Source organism: Oncorhynchus mykiss, chromosome 17 (assembly GCF_057628025.1).
Source record: "Oncorhynchus mykiss isolate SJ-2025 chromosome 17, ASM5762802v1, whole genome shotgun sequence".
Taxonomy (NCBI): Eukaryota; Metazoa; Chordata; class Actinopteri; order Salmoniformes; family Salmonidae; genus Oncorhynchus; species Oncorhynchus mykiss.
The window spans coordinates 31,238,903-31,263,480 of record NC_143038.1 but is presented as its reverse complement, the minus strand read 5'-3'; the positions used below and the strand labels follow the sequence as shown (position 1 = coordinate 31,263,480).

The 24,578-nt window shown below is 43.5% G+C and overlaps 1 protein-coding gene across 1 annotated transcript in view; it reads left to right on the top strand.

Annotated features, from left to right (window-relative positions):
• Nucleotides 1-24,578, top strand: part of slc2a9l2 (solute carrier family 2 member 9, like 2) — a 237,020-nt gene that overhangs the window by 61,016 nt on the left and 151,426 nt on the right. The window lies entirely within an intron of this gene.

The window sequence follows — 24,578 nt, the reverse complement described above, 5'->3', positions numbered from 1 at the left end:
AACAATGAGAATGGAAATGTTCAGAACTTTTGTGAAACATCACAGCACAGTTGAAAAATATATGGCAAATAGAAATCTAATTTGGATGGTGTTGAGATAGATGGGAGGGTTTGAATGGAGCTGAAGGTTGAGACTAATAACCACAAGATAGCCTTTTAAAATGATACACTTGGATTAGCTAACACAATGTGCCATTAGAACACAGAAGTAATCTTTGCTGACAATGGGCCTCTGTGCGCCTATGTAGATATTCCATAAAAAATCTGCTGTTTCCAGCTACAATAGTAATTTACAACATTAACAATGTTTACACTATGTTTCTGATCAATTTTATGTTATTTTAATGAGCAAAAAAATTGCTCTTCTTTCAGTAACATGGACATTTCTAAGTGACCCCAAACTTTTGAGTGTGTGTGTGTGTGTGTGTGTGTGTGTGTGTGTGTGTGTGTGTGTGTGTGTGTGTGTGTGTGTGTGTCTATATATAGATTGGAAATTACGCAAGAATAATCTTTAAAAAAAAAAATATATATATATATATATATATAAATACACAATTGAATTCGGAAGTTTACATACACCTTAGCCAAATACATTTAAACTCAGTTTTCACAATTCCCGACATTTAATCCTCATAAAAATTCCCTGTCCTAGGTCAGTAAGGATCACCACTTCTTTTTAATAATGTGAAATGTCAGAATAATAGCAGAGAGAATGATTTATTTGAGCTTTTATCTCTTTCATCACATTCCCAGTAGGTCAAAAGTTTACATACACTCAATTAGTATTTGGCAGCATTGCCTTTACATTGTTTAACTTGGGTCAAACATTTTGAGTAGCCCTCCACAAGCTTCCCACAATAAGTTGGGTGAATTTTGGCCCATTCCTCCTGACAGAGCTGGTGTAACTGAGTCATGTTTGTAGGCCTCCTTGCTCGCACACGCCTTTTCAGTTCTTCCCATACATTTTCTATGGGATTGAGGTCAAGGCTTTGTGATGGCCACTCCAATACCTTGACTTTGTTGTCCTTAAGCCATTTTGCCACAACTTTGGAAGTCATTGTCCATTTGGAAGACCCATTTGCGACCAAGCTTTAACTAAATACTTATTTTCCACCATAATTTGCAAATAAATTCATTAAAAATCCTACAATGTGATTTTCTGGATTTTGTTTTCTCATTTTGTCTGGCATAGTTGAAGTGTACCTATGATGAAAATTACAGGCCTCTCTCATCTTTTTAAGTGGGAGAACTTGCACAATTGGTGGCTGACTAAATACTTTTTTGCCCCACTGTATATATATATATATGTATGTATGTGTGTGTGTGTGTGTGTATGTATGTATGTATGTATATATGTGTATATATATATATATATGTATATATGTGTGTGTGTGTGTGTGTGTGTGTGTGTGTGTGTGTGTGTGTATATATGTAAATATAAAATATTCTTCCTGGGTCATTTTCAGTCTGCTATGGCATTAATATATCAAAGGCGTTGTTAAGCAACGCGCTTGGCAAGCCGGATATTACTTTTTTATTTATTTGGACTGGCTGATCTCATCCATCATTCCAATGCTGTGACAACCTTTATAAAAATAGTTACATGCATATGTAAAACACAGTCAATGTCCTACAGGATTATTTTATCCTTTGCCAAAAACGTTGCTTCTCTTGTCCTTTTTGACTCCATCCTATTTGTTAGCATTTCTACATGGCTTTCATTAGATATTCAGATATTCAGAGTCCTATGGTCCCTTGAGACCCCTTTGATGGGAGGTGGCCTCTGAAGTCAATTTCTCTCTGTGTGCACCTATACGCTTTGACAAATTACTATCACAGTAACCTTTACGTCTGTTCACTGACCTTCTCCCAGCATGGAAACGTGTTTATTTCAGCGTAGCAACTGTAAACAAGAATTTCATTGAATAGCCTTCAGAGAGACAGGTTCATCAACATGCCTTGAACGTTTACAGTAAATCAAATCATCACAGGAATGTTGGCCCATGTTGACTCTAATGGTTCCTACAGTTGTGACAAGTTGGCTGGATGTCTTTTGGGTGGTGGACCATTCTTCATACACAGGTGAACCTTGATCGTGAAAAACCCAGCAGCAAACTACTACCATACTTCATCCAAAAGCACTTAAATCTTTTGTCTTGCTGAATGTCAGACAGTTGATGTCTCAAATTTCTCAAACCTTTCTCCTCCCCTTCATCTCCACTGATTTTAAGTGGATTTATCAAGTGACATCAATAAGGGATCTTTCACTTGGATTCACCTGGTCAGTCTGTCATGAAAAGAGCAGTTCATGTTTTGAACACTCAGTGTATATCACTAGTGTGATCTGCTATCGATGTTGCGATCCTGAAATATAGGGATGCCATAGCTGCTAGGAATAGCCTCTCAAGGAAAATGTATCTCAGTGCATGAATAATAAAGTGAATGTCTGCATGAATAATAAAGTGAATGCCTGTATGCATGTGTTAAATGTATGTGCTTAGGTGTGCTCAATGTGGTTACTGTCTGTGTGGGTGCTTCAAAGGTCCAATGCAGAGACCTTTATCTCAATATCAAATTTCTGGGTAACAATTAAGTTTTGATTGAAAATAGTCAAAAATCTTGAAAAAATGCTTTTAAGCCATTTTTTATATTTTTTAATTCACATTTATTTAAACAGGTAGGCCAGTTGAGAACAAGTTCTAATTTACAACTGCGACAACACAGAGTTACACATGGGATATACAAACGTACAGTCAATAACACAATAGAAAATCTGTGTACAGTGTGTGCAAATGAATTAAGGAGATAGGGCAATTAATTGGCCATAGTGGCGAAGTAATTACGATTTAGCAATTAACACTGGAGTGATAGATGTGCAGATGAGGATGTGTAAGTACAGTGCCTTGCGAAAGTATTCGGCCCCCTTGAACTTTGCGACCTTTTGCCACATTTCAGGCTTCAAACATAAAGATATAAAACTGTATTTTTTTGTGAAGAATCAACAACAAGTGGGACACAATCATGAAGTGGAACGACATTTATTGGATTTTTCAAACTTTTTTAACAAATCAAAAACTGAAAAATTGGGCGTGCAAAATTATTCAGCCCCCTTAAGTTAGTACTTTGTAGCGCCACCTTTTGCTGCGATTACAGCTGTAAGTCGCTTGGGGTATGTCTCTATCAGTTTTGCACATCGAGAGACTGAAATTTTTTCCCATTCCTCCTTGCAAAACAGCTCGAGCTCAGTGAGGTTGGATGGAGAGCATTTGTGAACAGCAGTTTTCAGTTCTTTCCACAGATTCTCGATTGGATTCAGGTCTGGACTTTGACTTGGCCATTCTAACACCTGGATATGTTTATTTTTGAACCATTCCATTGTAGATTTTGCTTTATGTTTTGGATCATTGTCTTGTTGGAAGACAAATCTCCGTCCCAGTCTCAGGTCTTTTGCAGACTCCATCAGGTTTTCTTCCAGAATGGTCCTGTATTTGGCTCCATCCAACTTCCCATCAATTTTAACCATCTTCCCTGTCCCTGCTGAAGAAAAGCAGGCCCAAACCATGATGCTGCCACCACCATGTTTGACAGTGGGGATGGTGTGTTCAGCTGTGTTGCTTTTACGCCAAACATAACGTTTTGCATTGTTGCCAAAAAGTTCAATTTTGGTTTCATCTGACCAGAGCACCTTCTTCCACATGTTTGGTGTGTCTCCCAGGTGGCTTGTGGCAAACTTTAAACTACACTTTTTATGGATATCTTTAAGAAATGGCTTTCTTCTTGCCACTCTTCCATAAAGGCCAGATTTGTGCAATATACGACTGATTGTTGTCCTATGGACAGAGTCTCCCACCTCAGCTGTAGATCTCTGCAGTTCATCCAGAGTGATCATGGGCCTCTTGGCTGCATCTCTGATCAGTCTTCTCCTTGTATGAGCTGAAATTTTAGAGGGACGGCCAGGTCTTGGTAGATTTGCAGTGGTCTGATACTCCTTCCATTTCAATATTATCGCTTGCACAGTGCTCCTTGGGATGTTTAAAGCTTGGGAAATCTTTTTAAATCCATATCCGGCTTTAAACTTCTTCACAACAGTATCTCGGACCTGCCTGGTGTGTTCCTTGTTCTTCATGATGCTCTCTGCGCTTTTAACGGACCTCTGAGACTATCACAGTGCAGGTGCATTTATACGGAGACTTGATTACACACAGGTGGATTGTATTTATCATCATTAGTCATTTAGGTCAACATTGGAATCATTCAGAGATCCTCACTGAACTTCTGGAGAGAGTTTGCTGCACTGAAAGTAAAGGGGCTGAATAATTTTGCACGCCCAATTTTTCAGTTTTTGAATTGTTAAAAAAGCTTGAAATATCCAATAAATGTCGTTCCACTTCATGATTGTGTCCCACTTGTTGTTGTTTCTTCACAAAAAAATACAGTTTTATATCTTTATGTTTGAAGCCTGAAATGTGGCAAAAGGTCGCAAAGTTCAAGGGGGCCGAATACTTTCGCAAGGCACTGTATAAATATTGGTGTGCCATAGAGCAGAAAAAACAAAAACAAATATGGGGATGAGGTAGGTATTTGGTTGGATGGGCTATTTACAGCTGCAGCGATTGGTAAGTTGCTCTGACAGCCGATGCTTGAAGATAGTGAGGGAAATATAAGACTCCAACTTCAGTTATTTCTGCAATTCGTTCCAGTCATTGGCAGCAGAGAACTGGAAGGAAAGGCGGCCTAAGCAGGTGTTGGTTTTGGGGATGACCAGTGAAATATACCTGCTGGAGCGCGTGCTACGGGTGGGTGTTGATATGGTGACCAGTGAGCTGAGATAAGGCAGAGCTTTACCTAGCAGAGACTTATAGATGATCTGGAGGAAGTGGGTTTGGCGACGAATATGTAGCGAGGACCAGCCAACGAGTGCATACAGGTCGCAATGATAGGTAGTATATGGGGCTTTTGGTGACAAATCGAATGGCACTGTGATAGACTGCGTCCAATTTGCTGAGTTGAGTAATAGCAATTTCTCAAGCAAGAATTTTGCTAGGACTGTCCGGGAGTAAGTCCGGTTGACCAGGCTGGCCAAACCTCCATCCCACCAAAACAGGCTGAAATTTCAGGTCTTTTCAAACAGCTCTTACACTAAAAGAGCATTATAATTTTTCACGATTTTCACAGTATTATTTCAACCTCAAAGTGTGGAAATATATACACTGCTAAAAAAAAATAAAGGGAACACTTAAACAACACAATGTAACTCCAAGTCAATCACACTTCTGTGAAATCAAACTGTCCACTTAGGAAGCAACACTGATTGACAATACATTTCACATGCTGTTGTGCAAATGGAATAGACAACAGGTGGAAATTATAGGCAATTAGCAAGACACCCCCAATAAAGGAGTGGTTCTGCAGGTGGTGACCACAGACCACTTCTCAGTTCCTATGCTTCCTGGCTGATGTTTTGGTCACTTTTGAATGCTGGCGGTGCTTTCCCTCTAGTGGTAGCATGAGATGGAGTCTACAACCCACACAAGTGGCTCAGGTAATGCAGTACATCCAGGATGGCACATCAATGCGAGCTGTGGCAAGAAGGTTTGCTGTGTCTGTCAGCGTAGTGTCCAGAGCATGGAGGCGCTACCAGGAGACAGGCCAGTACATCAGGAGACGTGGAGGAGGCCGTAGGAGGGCAACAACCCAGCAGCAGGACCGCTCCCTCCGCCTTTGTGCAAGGAGGAGCAGTAGGAGCACTGCCAGAGCCCTGCAAAATGACCTCCAGCAGGCCACAAATGTGCATGTGTCTGCTCAAACGGTCAGAAACAGACTCCATGAGGGTGGTAGGTGGGCCCGAAGTCCACAGTGCTTACAGCCCAACACCGTGCAGGACGTTTGGCATTTGCCAGAGAACACCAAGATTGGCAAATTCGCTACTGGCGCCGTGTGCTCTTCACAGATGAAAGCAGGTTCACACTGAGCACATGTGACAGGCGTGACAGTCTGGAGACGCTGTGGAGAACGTTCTGCTGCCTACAACATCCTCCAGCATGACCGGTTTGGCGGTGGGTCAGTCATGGTGTGGGGTGGCCTTTCTTTGGGGGCCGCACAGCCCTCCATGTACTCGCCAGAGGTAGCCTGACTGCCATTAGGTACCGAGATGAGATCCTCAGACCCCTTGTGAGACCATATGCTGGTGCGGTTGGCCCTGGGTTCCACCTAATGCAACACAATGCTAGACCTCATGTGGCTGGAGTGTGTCAGCAGTTCCTGCAAGAGGAAGGCATTGATGCTATGGACTGGCCCGCCCATTTCCCAGACCTGAATCCAATTGAGCACATCTGGGACATCATGTCTCGCTCCATCCACCAACGCCACGTTGCACCACAGACTGTCCAGGAGTTGGCAGATGCTTTAGTCCAGGTCTGGGAGGAGATCCCTCAGGAGACCATCCGCCACCTCATCAGGAGCATGCCCAGGCGTTGTAGGGAGGTCATACAGGCACGTGGAGGCCACACATACTACTGAGCCTCATTTTGACTTGTTTTAAGGACATTACATCAAAGTTGGATCAGCCTGTAGTGCGGTTTTCCACTTTAATTTAGAGTGTGACTCCAAATCCAGACCTCCATGGGTTGATAAATTTGATTTCCATTGATAATTTTTGTGTGATTTTGTTGTCAGCACATTCAACTATGTAAAGAAAAAAGTATTTAATAAGAATATTTCATTCATTCAGATCTAGGATGTGTTATTTTAGTGTTCCCTTTATTTTTTTGAGCAGTGTATAAAACACAGGGAAAACACGTTTTTGACTACACTGGACCTTTAAGGTTTCCGCATTCAGGGTTTAGAAGGCATTTGAGCAGCCAGCGAAATCACAGTATGCCTACATCTGGATAGTGTGTGTATGAATGTGTGTACATTTAGATTGTGTGTGCTTGTGAATGAATACCTGGGGCGTTAAGATTCCGAACCGCTGTTCCCTTGCTCCCTCAAACTGAATGTACCCTATAAGAAAATGGGTGGATGCAGATTTATTTATTTAACCGTTATTTTATAGGGAGTCATACTGAGATCAAGGTCTCGTTTACCCTGAATTTCATAAGTTACAGAAAATACACACATCAATATAAATCCAAAATGCAAGTACAACGAAAAACATGGTCATAAAAAGCAAACACATGAATCAATAATAAGGTCCTCAATCAGCTCTCTGAATTGCCCAAGCGGCACCAAAACATACAATTTTAGAAGATGTTGAAAAACATTCCACATAAGGTGCAAGAAAACTAAAAGCTAATTTACCAAACTCCGTAGAGGCTAATAAATATAATATAATTATATTATTATTAATAATATAATAAAGAGAATGTTGAGTGATGGGAGCTGATCCCACAAGGCAGAGGGAGCGCAAACATCTACTGTTGTTCTGAGATGAACACCGGTTGATTGCAGAGAGAGAAAAATAGAGAGAGATGGGAAACCGTATAAAGAGAGGGGAGAGGAGAGGGATATCAACGGTCTCTAGCTAGAGCAAATGATTGCAGGACTGTAGTTGCAACTCTAATTGCAATAGAAATAACGAGCCTTAATTGAGGTTTGTTTCTACTTGACACACACACACGAGGAATGGGTATACAGTACTTGCTAATTGAATGTAACACCATTAGCAGTTTTAATTGCTTGTTTAATTATTCAGTTGTTGTACATTTGCTGGGGTGATATTATGGCAGACGAGAGTTATGACTACGCATTGTTTTGACTGGAGTGGAGATGACCGGGCAGACAGTCATTTTCTCTCCTAGCGAAATGGTACATGGGCGACTTCAGAAGAGATTCAATGTATGCTCTCATGGTTCCTGTAATAAATGACGGGTGTCTTAGTACTGGGCTGGAATAAAGATTTGTACAGGGGGGGGTTCCCCTGGAATAGATGAAGAATCACGAAATAACATGAATCTCTCTCCAAGGGCTCTACATCCCTTATGGTTGCACAAGTTTAATATAACGGCAGGATTCACCTCAATAGGGAAAAAATCTGACTTTGCTATCTTGAGTCAACTGTCAATCTCTTCTCCTAAACGAGCAGGGCAAGATTGACAAAAATGTTTGACATTTGTTACAGCAAGGGGATGGTGCGGTGATGGGTTTTCTCTCTACCCCAGGGAATCTCCCCATGTAGCATTAGAAACGGTGAGATCGTGGACACATTGGTAAAAAAGTAATCCGTTTCTCCCCTGATGGGGGTTTGAGGAAGGGGGTCTGGGGGTTTCTTCGAGCTACAAACGGCACTCCTCTAGGTGAGTTTTTATCTCACAGAAATTGATTTAGTTTGGGAAGCACAATTTATTTGCTGTAGAAACTCAAGGAAAGAAACAAGGTTTAAATAGATGCACTGTCCCTGGGTCTTCGGAGATTACCTCAACACATTTGTTATTCTGATAGTTTGAGCAGCCTCTAGCTAGCTTAAGCTTCCCTGGACCAAAAGCTCAGCACAAGCTCCATAAATATTCTCCACTGACCTATAATGCCCTCATGATGTACTATACATATGAACAGATATTGTAGCTGATGGGTACTCTTAACAGCAGTAGGCCCTGTATTGTTGACATGTAAAGCCACGGCCACAACTTTGTGAATACTGTGGATGCTAACGGGTCATGTGTCCTCAATTAAAAATAGTCCTACTTGGGAGTAATATTGTTGGAACATGTTGTTAGAAAAGTCTCAGTAGAATGGAAGTAATGGATGCAGAGCCCGTCATTTAATCGCTATCTGAATTATCTGATTTTGAAAAGGACTCCAAATAACTACTAGTTAAATCCCACCCCTTGTGATATTTGAGAGACTTGATTGGTCACTGTTGGCCAATTTGATATGGCTGGGTGTATGTATCCCATTTAATTACCTTGCGGTTTAAAAGGATTGTGAGTTATCTGTTACAGGGAATATGTTATCTCTTGTGGGTTTCGTAACCACATCTTTAACAATTCAATAATAATGAGATGGAAGACCGGAATGAATTCAACCATTTACTCTATCTGAATGTGCTGAACTCAACACACACAACTCCCATGATGCTCTGCGGCACAACCCCAATACACAACATCTCCTCCCCACCTATTTAAATTTTCCCCATTATGATCAACAGTAACTGTTCTACAAGTGCAAGTGTCTTTGTGTCCGCCTATCTCTCGTAGGGTAACGGCTGTCAACCTGACTCTCAATAACAATGTCTTTAGACTGTGGCGTTGACACAGGTGTAAGCATGTGAGTAGCTTGTGTCACAGTCTTGTCACACACTTGTGTGGTTGCGGCTGAGTCAGTGTCCTGAGAACGTGTCTGTGAGCCCCTAGGTGACGACTGCTGTGTCAGGGTGACACGCAGTAACATTTCTGGACCACTCACGACTGGTGGTTCTGTCAGGGTTGCTTTACTCAACAGTAACTGATCTGTGTGCCTTTTCCAGATGATGTCCTCTGCAGTCTAGACAGTATAGGACGCAGGAACAGTCTGAGCAATGACTGTAGCAGGAATCCACTTTGGTCCGTTGAGGTAGTTCCTAGTTAAGACAATTTCTCCAGGTTTGAAAGCTCTGTCCTTTGCTCTCAGTTCACGACATTTGACTTGGCTCGCCTGTAGACGTCACACTGTCTCCTTTGCATTCAGAGGTTTGATTAGGTTGAATCTTGAGTGTTGCTCTCTTTTCATGGATAGTGATGCAGGTGGTTGCATGAGGTGCGTTCTTGTAGGATAACAGGAAGCTGTTCAAGCGTTGGTACAGTGTCCATTGACCCGAGATGCATTTGTACGAACCTCTCTGCCCGCTCGTTGTTCGATGAAAGACACGGTTCTGTCCTGATGTGCTGTATGCCATTCACCTGTAGGAACATGTCCATTTCTTGGGACACTAGCTTCGGTACGTTGTCGCTAATGAGTTGGAGTGATGATCCGAACCGACTAAAAAAAGCTTCTTCATGGTCTTCTCTGCAGTAGTCGACCACATGATGGTAACCTCTGGTCGATTGCTATGAGCATCCACGACCACAAGAAACATCCACTACCACGCCTCCTCCGGCCAATCCATGGATGAAGAGGTGCAAGTTGAGGTATGTTGCTAACCTTCTGACATGCAGTTTTTTGGGGTAATTTTTTTCTTAATGCTTCCATCCAATCCAGGCTTTTGAGGGTTTTTCTTAATGTGAACCATTCTTCAGTGACCTGTGTGTAGCTGTTGCAACACTGGTTTCCTCAGCGACGGCGGAATGATAACTTTCCTCCCCCACAGCAGACCACCAGACTGTACCGACAGCTCAGTTCTCCTGGAAAGGTTCCCGAGCATCTCCTGTGGCTTTACCTCACTTTAGATAACACCAGGTCGCTTCTGGTGTTTCTCCGCACTTGTGTTGAAGTGACTGGCATGTTTTCCCCTTTCGTATGAAGTAGATGTCCACTTGGCATGAGTCTGGTTTAACCACAGGTAATGGTAACCTGGAAAGTCCATCTGTGATGCAGTGGTTGTGTGCTGACAACAACAAAGCCCACCTTTGTATTTTGCTTGCATCAAGTGACGAAATCTCAGTATGTGGTCCAAAGATGCTCGTCAGCGGACGATGATATGTATTTTTAAAATACTTTTAAAATATTTTTTTGAAATGTAACTAGGCAAGTCAGTAAAGAACAAATTCTTATTTACAATGACAGTCTACCCCTGCCAAACCCGGACGACGCTGGGTCAATTGTGTGCTGCCCTATTGGACTCCCAATCACGACCAGATGTGGTACCGCCTGGATTCGACCCATGGACTGTAGTGACACCTCTTGCACTGAGATGCAGTGCCTTAGACAGCTGCGCCACTCGGGAGCCCCTTATGTAAGAAGGGTGAACTTCCGAGTCCCTTACAGACACCGGTTAACTTCTTGAGAGTAGGTGGCAGGATTTTCGTTTTTGGCTAAAAAACGTACCCATTTGAAACTGCCTATTTCTCAGGCCCAGAAACTAGAATATGCATATAATTGTCAGATTAGGTTAGAAAACACTCTAAAGTTTCCAAAACTGTCAAATTATTGTCTGAGTTTAACAGAACTGATATTGCAGGCGAAAACCTGAGGAAAATCAAACCAGGAAGTGCTGTTTTTCCTGAAAGCTCTCTGTTCCATTGGATGCCTTGCCTCCATTTAAAGGGATATCAACCAGATTCATTTTCCTATGGCTTCCTCAAGGTGTCAACAGTCTTTAGACATAGTTTCAGGCCTTTATTTAGAAAAATGAGCGAGAAAGATAACCTCGCGTCAGTGGATAGCTGGGTGTTCGAAGAGTTTTGCTTGCGCAACAGAGTGGGGCAGCCATTGTCTCTCCCGCTCCTATTGAAAAAGCGACAGTCCCTGTTGATATATTATCGATTATATATATTATCGATAAACAACCTGAGGATTGATTATAAACAACGTTTGACATGTTTCTGTGGACATTACGGATACTATTTGGAATTTTCGTCTGCGATGTCGTGACTGCTCGAGCCTGTGTATTTCTGAACATAACGTGCCAAACAAATGGAGGTATTTTGGATATAAAAATTATATTTTTGGAACAAAAGGAACATTTATTGTGTAACTGGGAGTCTCGTGAGTGCAAACATCTGAAGATCATCAAAGGTAAGCAATTTAATCTATTGCTTTTCTGACTTTCGTGACCAATCTACTTGGCTGCTAGTGTTTGTAATATGTTGTCTACTGAGAGAGATGTTCTTACATAAACCTACACACTCCAAAAACTATGCTTAGGGCTTCCCTGCGTAGTTATTTTATGCTTTGTTCAATCCCCTCAATGCGAAAGCGATCGGCTTCCCTTCACCAGAAGGCAGGATATGGGACATGACTGCATGTGGCATCGATGATGTGTCCAGGGTATCCAGCTGATGACTGGAGGAATGCACATTTGTCCTAACAAACACGCAGTCCATAGTTCTTCAATCTCTATAAGGTCCTCTTCGTCTTTTCCACTAATGAGGATGTCATCTAGGTAGTATTGTACTTCTGGCAATCCTCTCACGATCTGGCCCATCGCTCTCTGGAACATCGCTGGCGCCATCCAAATTGTAGACCACAGTACCCGAAGAGCTCCTTGTGTGTCACGACAGTCAGCAGCTCCTTTGACTTTTTATCCACATACATCTGCAAGTAGGCTTGGCAGGCTTGACCCCCAGGTAAGCCCGTGAAAAGGTAGTGTGTGGTACAATGAGACAACCTACAAGGAGGTCAGAGACCTGGCAGTGTGGTGTCAGGACAACAACCTCTCCCTCAATGTCAGCAAGACAAAGGAGCTGTTTGTGGACTACAGGAAACAGAGGGCCGAGCACGCCCCCATCCACATCAACGGGGCTGTGGTTTCAAGTTCCGTGTCCACATCACTAAGGAATTGACATGGTTCACACACACAAACACAGTCGTGAAGAGGGCACAACAATGTCTCTTCCTCCTCAAGAGGCTGAAAAGACTTGGCATTGGCCATCAGATTCTCAAAAAGTTCTACAGCTGCACAATAAAGAGCCTCTGGACTGGCTGCTTCACCGCTTGGTATGGTAACGGGTTGGCATCTGACCGCAAGGCGCCACAGAGGATAGTGCGTATGGCCCAGTACATCACTGAATGGCTCCCTGCCATTCATACCAGGCGGTGTCGGAGGAAGGCCCTAAAAATTGTCAAGACCAGCCACCCAAGTCATAGACTGTTCTCTCTGCTACCGCAAGGCAAGATGTACAGATGCATCATGTCTGGAACCAACAGGAGCCCGAACAGCTTCTACCCCTAAGCCATAAGACTTGGTACCGGTAACCTGTGTATATAGCTAAGTTATTATTACTCATTGTGTATTTATTCCTCGTGTTATAATTTTTTTTACATTTCAATAACAAAAAAATAATCTGCATTGTTAGGAAGGGCCCGTAAGTAAGCATTTCGCTGTTGGTTTACACCTGTTGTTTACGAAGCAGGTACATTTAAAAAAAATACAATTTGACTACTCTAAGTCAATAGCTCTTGGCTATAGTTCATAGCCCACATTACTAGTCTGTCTCTAATGGTGTCATTTAGAACATCATTCTCTAATATGCTCTAATAGTTTCTTAAAAGCTGTAATACACTATGTAACTTTTTGGGACAACCTGACACAATTGTCATTCTCGTTGAAAACAAGTCTAAGAAGTGGTAGATCAGTTCTATGTACGCTATTTCTATGATTCCCATTTTGAAGTTTAGTTTTTAAGTCTCTTACTTTCAGTTTTGTACACCAAAAGTAAAGCAGAAAATACAATATTTTTGGTTATGGAAAAGATATTTCACTGCGGTTTAGATGGTACAATGATTCTAGCTTGTTTTGTGACAAACTGAAATTAGGCAAACTATTAGTATTTTAGCAACCAGGATATGGCGGAGGAGCAGCAAACATTTTCACTGATTCTCCTTCCTGATTTCATCTGTGGAACCTAAACCTTTCAGCAATAACACGTCACCTGCAAAAACAAAATAGTCAAACTGAAGAATGAGCTCCACTGCTCTATAATTTCACCAAACTGTCCAATGTATCCAATACTTCCAGACCTATTCCGTTTCTCAAAAGGCACCTGGTTGTCATTTACTTCAATATTGTCCTCAACTACGGCAACGTTCTGTTCTGCCACGGCAATATTTTCCTCGGTCACATGATTTTCATTCACTTCACTCACTGACGTTTCATCCACAAGTTCGCCCATTTAGCAGTTTTTTTTATTCCAAAGTTCCTTTTCACAGTTGAATAAATGTAATTTACTTTACTCACTGTATATTACTCTTTTTAATCATTTTTCCTCAGACCTCTGTCTCGAGTCATTTTCTGACGTCCATGACAATGCTAACTCTTTCTTAGCTAGCTAGCTCGACTATACACTTGCCTCTGCTGTGTTAAACTTAATCGAGACTGTACCTCAGAAAATAACAGTTTTAAACTTGTAAAACCAAACTTCTTCCGGATAGAGTAGTTCCTGTGTGTGCAGACTTAACAAAAGATTGACTGTGTCTCGTTTGTTTCATAACCACGTTTTCAAATCAATTCAACAACTCCCATGATGCTCTGCGACACAACCCCAACACACAACAGCATATTTTGTTTATATTGTTTTGATTGGAGCATCACTAATGTGGTCCATGCCTCAAACAGACATTTACCGACCAACTCTTCTACCGATTTCCTGCTTTGGGTTCTATCCTGCCATGAGAAACTGGCAGAAGGCTGCACAAAACTTCTGATCTGTTCATCCAACCCTCAGGCACCCTAGATCTGTATCGTCCTCCTCTGTAATGAGACGGCATCCACATTCTCACTAGAGATAAAGAGTTGCCGGCAAGAAAAAGCCACTTCGAATATAGATTTTCCATTGCACTCATCTATCATGTATACTGCGTTTGGAGTTTTTTTTCTCCCCAGCCTCAGCCAAATGAATCCCCTTTGGGCCTGGTACTATAGCTTTGTTTTGTTTAAATGAGTAACGATCCAGGTCAGTGGCCTAATTTCCAAACTGAAGTGTGTATTATCAGGGGCTCCCATGTGGAGATGGGATCAGGCCCCAGGAGGGAGCCACAGCCGGTGGCTCAGTTGATTTGCTCCAGTTAAAGCTATATCCCTATTAGCCCACACACTGAACATGGCTCACAGGCTATTTTTAAGTCTTTGAAAGTGAAATTAATATATCTTGAAAGTGAAATTACTATATCTTGGCATGTGTTGCCTGGTCCGTATAAGTTTGTGGATAGTGTGTGTGTGTGTGCTTGAAGGTTTTGACATTCTGGTTTAGAGGACAGATGTCATTGGAACATTTGAGCAGCCAGCGAAATCCCAGTGTCCCTGAATGTTACATCAGGACTGCATTACATCATTGTGAAGGAGACTGACCGTCCATTCTCCACATCCATTCCTGGTTTATTACATAAAAGAGGCCAGTACCAGAGAATAACAAAACAGGTTTCTGCTGCCTTGAACATAAAGTGCTTTTCTAAAAGGCCATATTCTAGGGACATTAACATACTGTATAAAGGAAGTTGATTAAAGAGACATAACAAGATTGAATGTATTTTCAATGCTATTACCTACAGATCTTAATTTGATCACCCTGTTGCAGGAAAATGCAAAACATGTAGTGTATTTGAGGTTTAAAAATACTTCTAAAGTTTGTAATTTCCACTTTTACAATTTGGTCTAATGTATTTTTAGTAACATAGCTATATATATATTTTGGTCGTGGAAAATATGTAGACCTAGCATATGTATTAGAGAGGCATATGAGGTTATAATGAGGGTTTTACACTAAACAACCAGCTTAGTTGTCACACCCTGGTCAAAGTATTTTGTGTTTATCTTTATTTATTTGGTCAGGCCAGGGTGTGGCATGGGTTTTTGTATGTGGTGTGTATGTATGGGGATTGTAGCTAGTGGGGTGTTCTAGCTAAGTCTATGGCTGTCTGAAGTGGTTCTCAATCAGAGGCAGGTGTTTATCGTTGTCTCTGATTGGGAACCATATTTAGGCAGCCATATTCTTTGAGTTTGTCGTGGGTGATTGTCCTTAGTGTCCTGATGTCATTGTTCTGTGTTAGGTTACACAAGTATAGGCTGTTTCGGTTTTTGTTAAGTTTATTGTTTTGATAGTGTTTGTGTTTAGTGTGTTACTTCATTAAACATGGATTGCAATAGACACGCCGCATTTTGGTCCGACTCTCCTTCTCATAAAGAAAACCGTCACAGAATCACCCACCACCAACGGACCAAGCAGCGTGTCAACAGGCAGCAACAGCAGCGTAAAGAGGAATGGACATGGGAGGATGTTTTAGATGGCAAGGGCTGTTACACTTGGGAGGAGATACTGGCTGGAAGAGATCGCCTCCCATGGGAACAGGTGGAGGCACTTAGGAGAGCAGAGGCAGCCGGAGAGAGGAGCCGGCGATATGAGGGAACACGGCTGGCAAGGAAGCCCGAGAGGCAGCCCCAAAAATTTCTTGGGGGGGGGCTAACAGGGAGTATGGCTACGCCAGGTAGGAGACCTGGGCAGACTCCCTGTGCTTACCGGGGGGCTAGAGAGACCGGACAGGCACCGTGTTATGCAGTGGTGCGCACGGTGTCTCCAGTGCGGGTGCATAGCCCGGTGCGGTATATTCCAGCTCCGCGTGTCGGCCGGGCTAGATTGAGCGTCGACCGGCTCTACGCAGCTGGTCCCCAGTGCGTCTCCTTGGGCCGGCTTACATGGCACCAGCCTTGCGCTTGGTGTCTCCGGTTCGCCTGCATAGCCCAGTGCGGGCTATTCCACCTCGCCGCACTGGCAGGGCGACCGTGAGCATTCAACCAGGTAAGGTTGGGCAGGCTCGGTGCTCAAGAGCTCCAGTGCGCCTGCACGGTCCGGTTTTTCCAGTACCACCTCCACACCCCAGCCCTCCGGTAGCAGCTCCCCGCACCAGGCTTCCTGTGCGTGTCCTCGGCCCAGTACCACCAGTGCCAGCACCACGCATCAGGCCTACAGTGCGCCTCGCCTGTCCAGCGCTGTCGGAGTCTCCCGCCTGTTTAGCGCTGTTAGAGCCTTCCTTCTCTACAGCGCTGCCGGAGTCTCCCGCCTGTTCAGAACTGCCAGTTTGCAAGGAGCTGCCAGTTAGCATAGAGCTGCCAGTTAGCATAGAGCTGCCAGTTAGCATGGAGCTGCCAGTCTGCAAGGAGCTGCCAGTCTGCAAGGAGCTGCCAGTCTGCAAGGAGCTGCCAGTCTGCATGGAGCTGCCAGTCTGCATGGAGCTGCCAGTCTGCAAGGAGCTGCCAGTCTGCAAGGAGCTGCCAGTCTGCAAGGAGCTGCCAGTCTGCAAGGAGCCGCCAGAGCTGCCAGTCTGCAGGATGCCGCCAAAGCTGCCAGTCTGCAGGATGCCGCCAAAGCTGCCAGTCTGCAAGGAGCCGCCAGAGCTGCCAATTAGCATGGAGCAGCCAGAGCCGCCAGTCAGCATGGAGCAGCCAGAGCCGCCAGTCAGCATGGAGCAGCCAGAGCCGCCAGTCAGCATGGAGCAGCCAGAGCCGCCAGTCAGCATGGAGCAGCCAGGGCCGCCAGTCAGCATGGAGCAGCCAGGGCCGCCAGTCAGCATGGAGCAGCCAGGGCAGTCAGTCAGCATGGAGCAGCCAGAGCTGCCAGTCAGCATGGAGCAGCCAGTCAGCATGGAGCAGCCAGTCAGCATGGAGCAGCCAGAGCAGCCAGTCAGCATGGAGCAGCCAGAGCTGCCAGTCAGCATGGAGCAGCCAGAGCTGCCAGTCAGCATGGAGCAGCCAGAGCTGCCAGTCATCATAGAGCAGCCAGTCAGCATGGAGCAGCCAGAGCTGTCAGTCAGCATGGAGCAGCCAGAGCTGTCAGTCAGCATGGAGCAGCCAGAGCTGTCAGTCAGCATGGAGCAGCCAGAGCTGTCAGTCAGCATGGAGCAGCCAGAGCTGCCAGTCAGCATGGAGCAGCCAGTCAGCATGGAGCAGCCAGTCAGCATGGAGCAGCCAGAGCTGCCAGTCGACCAGACTCTTCCAGATCTGCCAGTCGACCAGACTCTTCCAGATCTGCCAGTCGACCAGACTCTTCCAGATCTGCCAGTCGACCAGACTCTTCCAGATCTGCCAGTCGACCAGACTCTTCCAGATCTGCCAGTCGACCAGACTCTTCCAGATCTGCCAGTCGACCAGACTCTTCCAGATCTGCCAGTCGACCAGACTCTTCCAGATCTGCCAGTCGACCAGACTCTTCCAGATCTGCCAGTCGACCAGACTTTTCCAGATCTGCCAGTCAGCCAGGATCTGCCAGATCTGCCAGTCAGCCAGGATCTGCCAGTCAGCCAGGATCTGCCGAAACCACCAGCCAGCCAGGATCTGGTAGATTCATCAACCTGCCTGAGCTTCCTCTCACTCCTGAGCTTCCTCTCACTCCTGAGCTTCCTCTCACTCCTGAGCTTCCCCTCAGTTCCGAGCTGCCTCAGTCCCGAGCTGCCCCTCAGTCCCGATCTGCTCCTCAGTCCAGTGGGGTTCTGGGTGAGGACTACTAGGCCATGGTCGGCGGCGAGGGTGGACTATCCAGGGACGCGAGGAGAAGGGACTAAGACATTGATTGAGTGGGGTCCACGTCCCGCGCCGGAGCCGCCACCATGGACAGACGCCCACCCGGACCCTCCCTATTGTTTTGAGGTGCGTTCGGGAGTCCGCACCTTAGGGGGGGGGTTCTGTCACACCCTGGTCAAAGTATTTTGTGTTTATCTTTATTTATTTGGTCAGGCCAGGGTGTGGCATGGGTTTTTGTATGTGGTGTGTATGTATGGGGATTGTAGCTAGTGGGGTGTTCTAGCTAAGTCTATGGCTGTCTGAAGTGGTTCTCAATCAGAGGCAGGTGTTTATCGTTGTCTCTGATTGGGAACCATATTTAGGCAGCCATATTCTTTGAGTTTGTCGTGGGTGATTGTCCTTAGTGTCCTGATGTCATTGTTCTGTGTTAGGTTACACAAGTATAGGCTGTTTCGGTTTTTGTTAAGTTTATTGTTTTGATAGTGTTTGTGTTTAGTGTGTTACTTCATTAAACATGGATTGCAATAGACACGCCGCATTTTGGTCCGACTCTCCTTCTCATAAAGAAAACCGTTACATTAGTACTGTTCTAGGTGCATAGATGAACAGCTGTATTATATAATGCATCTATCCATGCAATGGGGTCATTCAACAGTCTTAATTTATGCATATCCCTGACCTGTTATTTATTTTTCTAATCTGTGAGGTTAATATGGTCTCTAGATTGTGACCCACGTGTTAGTCGGCTTGACAGAATATTGTTTGATGGTACAATATGTCGGTGTCGGCTAGCTCTCCTTATGATTCATTGAGTGGACTATCTAAGTTAAAGGGGCAATCTGCAGTTGCTACATCCATTTTGGGATTTATGAATGAATTATATGTACCCATTGATTCATTAAGAATATAACTTAGAAATACCTCATGAGTTTGTTTATCAGTTCAACTGTCTTACCCCATCAGAACCCAAATTATAAGCTTGTTTTACTCCAGTGTTTGTAAACAAAGTAAATGTAAACAAACACTATATCGCCTCAAAACATGGTTAAAACTATCATTTTTATCATGGATGGTCATTCCTTGCATCCATAGCATCGTCTATGAATTTGAGAGTGGTTGTATTTCTCCGATCCCATCCCTCACCTTTTTACTGAAACGGGCGGGAGTACGCATTCTTATGGTTTCAACTGCTGTTTGCCGCTTTAAATCAATAAAATGAAGCTGAACCTCCTCCACTCATTAAGTTGCAATATCAGTGTAATTTTTTAATGGAGAAAAGGAGTGATTCATTCAGTAAATGAGTGTCTTATACCTTAAAGGGGCTATTTGCAGTTCAAACAATAACAAAGCGGAAACCTCACTGCTCTTTAACACTGTTTTGGTTAACAGCTGATGGATGGGGCCAGAGGACTGACCATCCATGATATCAAAATAATAGCTTTATCCATGTTCTGAGGCTATACCGTTTTTGAAGCTGTATTTGAGGCTTAACAATTGTGTTACAAGCAAAGGAGTAAAACATTCTTATATTCTGGGTTCTGATGGGGTATGAGAGTTGAAATAAGCTCATGAGGCATTTACAAGTTATATTCTTCAAGAATCAGTCAATATATATCATTCATTTAAAAGTTTAAAAAAAATGTATGTAGCAATCTGGGATCTGGATGTCGTTTCAATGGTAATTTTAAATTCTTGATGTAGACATACACCAATTGATTCTTGAGTTCAGCTGAGTTCATGAGCTTAGTTTAACAGTCTTTAACAGTTTGCTGAAAAACACATCCCAGATTGTAGCTTTAAAGATAGCTGAGTAAACCTCTCCTCATCTATAAAATAGGAGCCATGTGGGAGTCTTTTTAATTAGTGCTGTGAATTACCAGGCTGCACAGCAGAGATGAGTAATCTAACTGCATAGGCCATCAAATCACCAACTAGGCCTAATGAGCATACTGTAGGTGACTATATTTCTGACGTACTACAGCAATCCTGTTAAACATAATTGAGCTTTGCCTTTTCATTTTTTTCCCAGCCATCCGCCACCGTTGCAAGAACAAAAGTAGACAGCTCAGTAGTGATTTAGTTTTTTAACTACTTTACTTTGCTGCACAGAGCAAATATTTTGCCCTCACTACACTCTGGTGACTGTGTCTGGGTGAGAGACAAAACAAAAAGGAATTGTGCAACAAATGGCACACACGCCACGCTCTTACCTGAAACCGAAGACACTCACTCAACACGATGAGACAATGCCTGAGCCTCATTCTGTCCCTGTTTTCCCAAGGGAGGCTTCACTGCCATCAGCCCCAAGGCTGCACCCAGTTAGTCAGAAAACCCACTCCCTTTACCTACAGGACTTTGACATGGCCAAATCCAACACTGGGATGTATTATGGGGCAGAATAATCCCGACACCTTCAGTGCAAGGCACAAGTAGTCTACCCTGTCCTTGGTAGGCTAGTTATCAGCCTTCAGTTCCTTTGAAAAAACGAAAATAAAAAAAGGAAGTTGCATATTGTTGTTCATCGGTTACTACTGTAATTCAAAATAGGTTATTGTGTCTGTTCTGCATTCACTAAAGAAAGGGAGTTGTGCTATTAGCTCATGTGCATATATGCAAAGGTAATGTGTTACTGCCCTGCAAAGGGGGCAACAGTGTTCTGTAATACTATATTTACTACATAGGAGATTAAACTGGTCCCGTGTTCAACCCGACATGCCGTATCTGCTTTCCTTCTATCTCAACAACTTGGACGGAAGAGGAACTTATAGAAAGACAATAGGCCTGAAAATGAAGTTATCCATCTTTTTGAATACCATGTTACAATAGTATTTTGCTTTATTATTCTGAGCTTGAAAGCAAAGTGTGACTGATTTTTCTTACCCATGTCTTTTATTTCCTTTACCTGTCCAATCATTCCCCGTTTGTATAATTTTCTCTGTGATTACTTCTTTAGTTTTGGGAGCATTATTTAACTTCTGGCCTGGACTTCACTGTTAGTCGACACCTATTGTTTACGAAGCATGTGACAACATTTGATTTGGACATGGACTGGTCAAAGGCCAATTTCTGAGCAATATCTTCTGTGTCGTTATTGTATAGTCTGGAGCTTATAGGAACTGATAGAAATGTCTTGTGTGTAGAATCCTCTGTAGACTTTCACATCTTTCAAATATGTTTATATTTTCAACAGGTAACATTTTCAGATCTATATCATATTTATACCTTTTAAATATTGTACTTTCCTGAACAAGTCCCTGCTGTTGTCCATCACTGTTGCTCACCCTGCACTATCAGTTCAAACATACAGTTGAAGTCAGAGGTTTACATACACTTTAGCCAAATACTTTTAAACTCAGTTTTTCACAATTCCTGACAATTAATCAGAGTAAAAATTCCCTGTCTTAGTTCAGTTAGGATCACCCTTTATTTTAAGAATGTGAAATGTCAGAATAATAGTAGAGAATTATTTATTTCAGCTTTTATTTCTTTCATCACATTCCCAGTGGGTCAGAATTTTACATACACTCAATTAGTATTTGGTAGCATTGCATTTACATTTAACTTGGGTCAAATGTTTTGAGTAGCCTTCCACAAGCTTCCCACAAAAAATTGAGTGAATTTTGGCCCATTCCTCCTGACAGAGATGGTGTAACTGAGTCAGGTTAGTAGGCCTCCTTGCTCGCACACGCTTTTTCACATTCTTCCCATACATTTTCTATGGGATTGAGGTCAGGGCATTGTGATAGCCACTCCAATACCTTGACTTTGTTGTCCTTAAGCCACTTTGCCACAACTTTGGAAGTATGCTTGTAGTCATTGTCCATTTGGAAGAATCATTTTCGACCAAGCTTTAACTTCCTGACTGATGTCTTGAGCTGTTGCTTTCATATATCCACATAATTTTCCTACCTCATGGTGCCATGTATTTTGTTAAGTGTACTAGTCCCTCCTGCAGCAAAGCACCCCCACAACATGATTCTGCCACCCCCGTGCTTCACGGCTTGCAAGCCTCCCCCTTTTTCCTCCAAACATAACGATGGTCATTATGACCAAACAGTTGTATTTTTGTTTCATCAGACCAGAGGACAGTTCTCCAAAAAGTATGATCTTTGTACCCATGTGCAGTTGCAAACCGTAGGCTGTTTTTTTTTATGGCGTTTTGGAGCAGTGGCTTCTTGCTTGCTGAGCGGCCTTTCAGGTTGTGTCGATATAGGACTCGTTTTATTGTGGATATAGATACTTTTGTACCTGTTTCCTCCAGCATCTTCACAAGGTCCTTTGCTGTTGTTCTGGGATTGATTTGCACTTTTCACACCAAAGTACGTTCATCTCTAGGAGACAGAACGCGTCTCCTCCCTGAGGGGTATGATGGCTGCGTCGTCCCATGGTGTTTATACTTGCGTACTATTGTTTGTACAGATGAACGTGGTACATTCAGGCGTGGAAATTGCTCCCAAGGATGAACCAGACGTGTGGAGGTCTACAATTCTATTTCTGAGGTCTTGGCTGATTTCTTTAGATTTTCCCATGATGTCAAGCAAAGCGGCATGGAGTTTGAAAGTAGGCCTTGAAATACATCCACAGGTTCACCTCCGATTGAGGTCAATTAGCCTATCAGAAGCTTCTAAAGCCATGACATAATTTTCTGATATTTTCCAAGCTGTTTAAAGGCACAGTCAACTTAGTGTATTTAATGTTTTAATTTTTTATTTCACCTTTATTCAACCAGGTAAGTTAATTGAGAACAAGTTCTCATTTGCAACTGCGACCTGGCCAAGATAAAGCATAGCAGTTCGACACATACAACAACACAGAGTTACACATGGAATGAACAAAACATACAGTCGATAATACAGTAGAAAAAAAAGAAAAGTGAGTGAGTGCAAATAAGGTCAAATAAGGGAGTTAAGGCAATAAATAGGCCATGGTGGCAAAGTAATTACAATATGGCAATTAAAACACTAGAATGGTAGATGTGCAAAAGATGGATGTGCAAGTAGAGATACTGTGTTGCAAAAGGAGCAAAATAAATAAATACAGTATAAGAATGAGTTCGATAGATGGGCTGTATACAGATGGGCTATGAACAGGTGTAGTGATCTGTGAGCTGCTCTGACAGTTGGTTCTTAAAGCTAGTGAGGGAGATGGGAATCTCCAGCTTCAGTGATTTGTGCAGTTCGTTCCCGTCAGTGGCAGCAGAGAACTGGAAGGAAAGGCGACCAAAGAGGAATTGGCTTTCGGGGTGACCAGTGAGATATACCTGCTGGAGCGTGTGCTACGAGTGGGTGCTGCTATGGTGACCAGCGAGCTGAGATAGGGCGGGGCTTTACCTAGCAGAGACTTGTAGATAACCTGTAGCCAGTGGGTTTGGCGACGAGTATGAAGTGAGGGCCAGCCAACGAGAGCGTACAGGTCGCAGTGGTGGGTATTATATGGGACTTTGGTGACAAAACAGATGGCACTGTGATAGACTACATCCAGTTTGTTGATTAGAGTGTTGGAGGCTATTTTATAGATGACATCACCAAAGTCAAGGATCGGTAGGATGGTCAGTTTTACGATGGTATGTTTGGCAGCATGAGTGAAGGAAGCTTTGTTGCGAAATAGGAAGCCGATTCTAGATTACATTTTTGATTGGAGATGCTTAATGTGAGTCTGGAAGGAGAGTTTACAGTCTAGCCAGACACCTAGGTATTTGTAGTTATCCACGTATTTTAAATCAGAGCCCTCCAGAGTAGTGATGCTAGATGGGCGGGCAGGAGCGGGCAATGATCGGTTGAATAGCATGCATTTAGTTTTATTTGCGTTTAAGAGCAGTTAGAGGCCACGGAAGGAGAGTTGAATGGCATTGAAGCTCGTCTGGAGGTTAGTTAACACAGTGTCCAAAGAAGGGCCAGAAGTATACAGAATGGTGTTGTCTGCGTAGATATGGATTAGAGATTCACCAGCAGCAAGAGCGACATCATTGATGTATACAGAGAAGAGAGTCGGTCCGAGAATTGAACCCTGTGGCACCCCCATAGACTGCCAGAGGTCCGGACAACAGGCCCTCCGATTTGACACACTGAGCTCTATCAGAGAAGTAGTTGGTGAACCAGGCGAGGCAATCATTTGAGAAACCGAGGCTGTTGAGTCTGCCAATAAGAATGTGATGATTGACGGAGTCGAAAGCCTTGGCCAGGTCGATGAATACAGCTGCACGGTAATGTCTCTTATCGATGGCGGTTATGATATCGTTAAAGACCTTGAGCGTGGCTGAGGTGCACCCATGACCAGCTCGGAAACCAGATTGCATAGCGGAGAAGGTACGATGTGATTCAAAATGGTCAGTAATCTGTTTGTTTACTTGGTTTTCGAAGACCTTAGGGTAGGGTAGGATAGATATAGGTCTGTAGCAGTTTGGGTCTACAGTGTCTCCCCCTTTGAAGATGGGGATGACCGGGTTGCTGTGGAGGGTGCCGGGCAGTTGACCGGGGTAGGGGTAGCCAGGTGGAAAG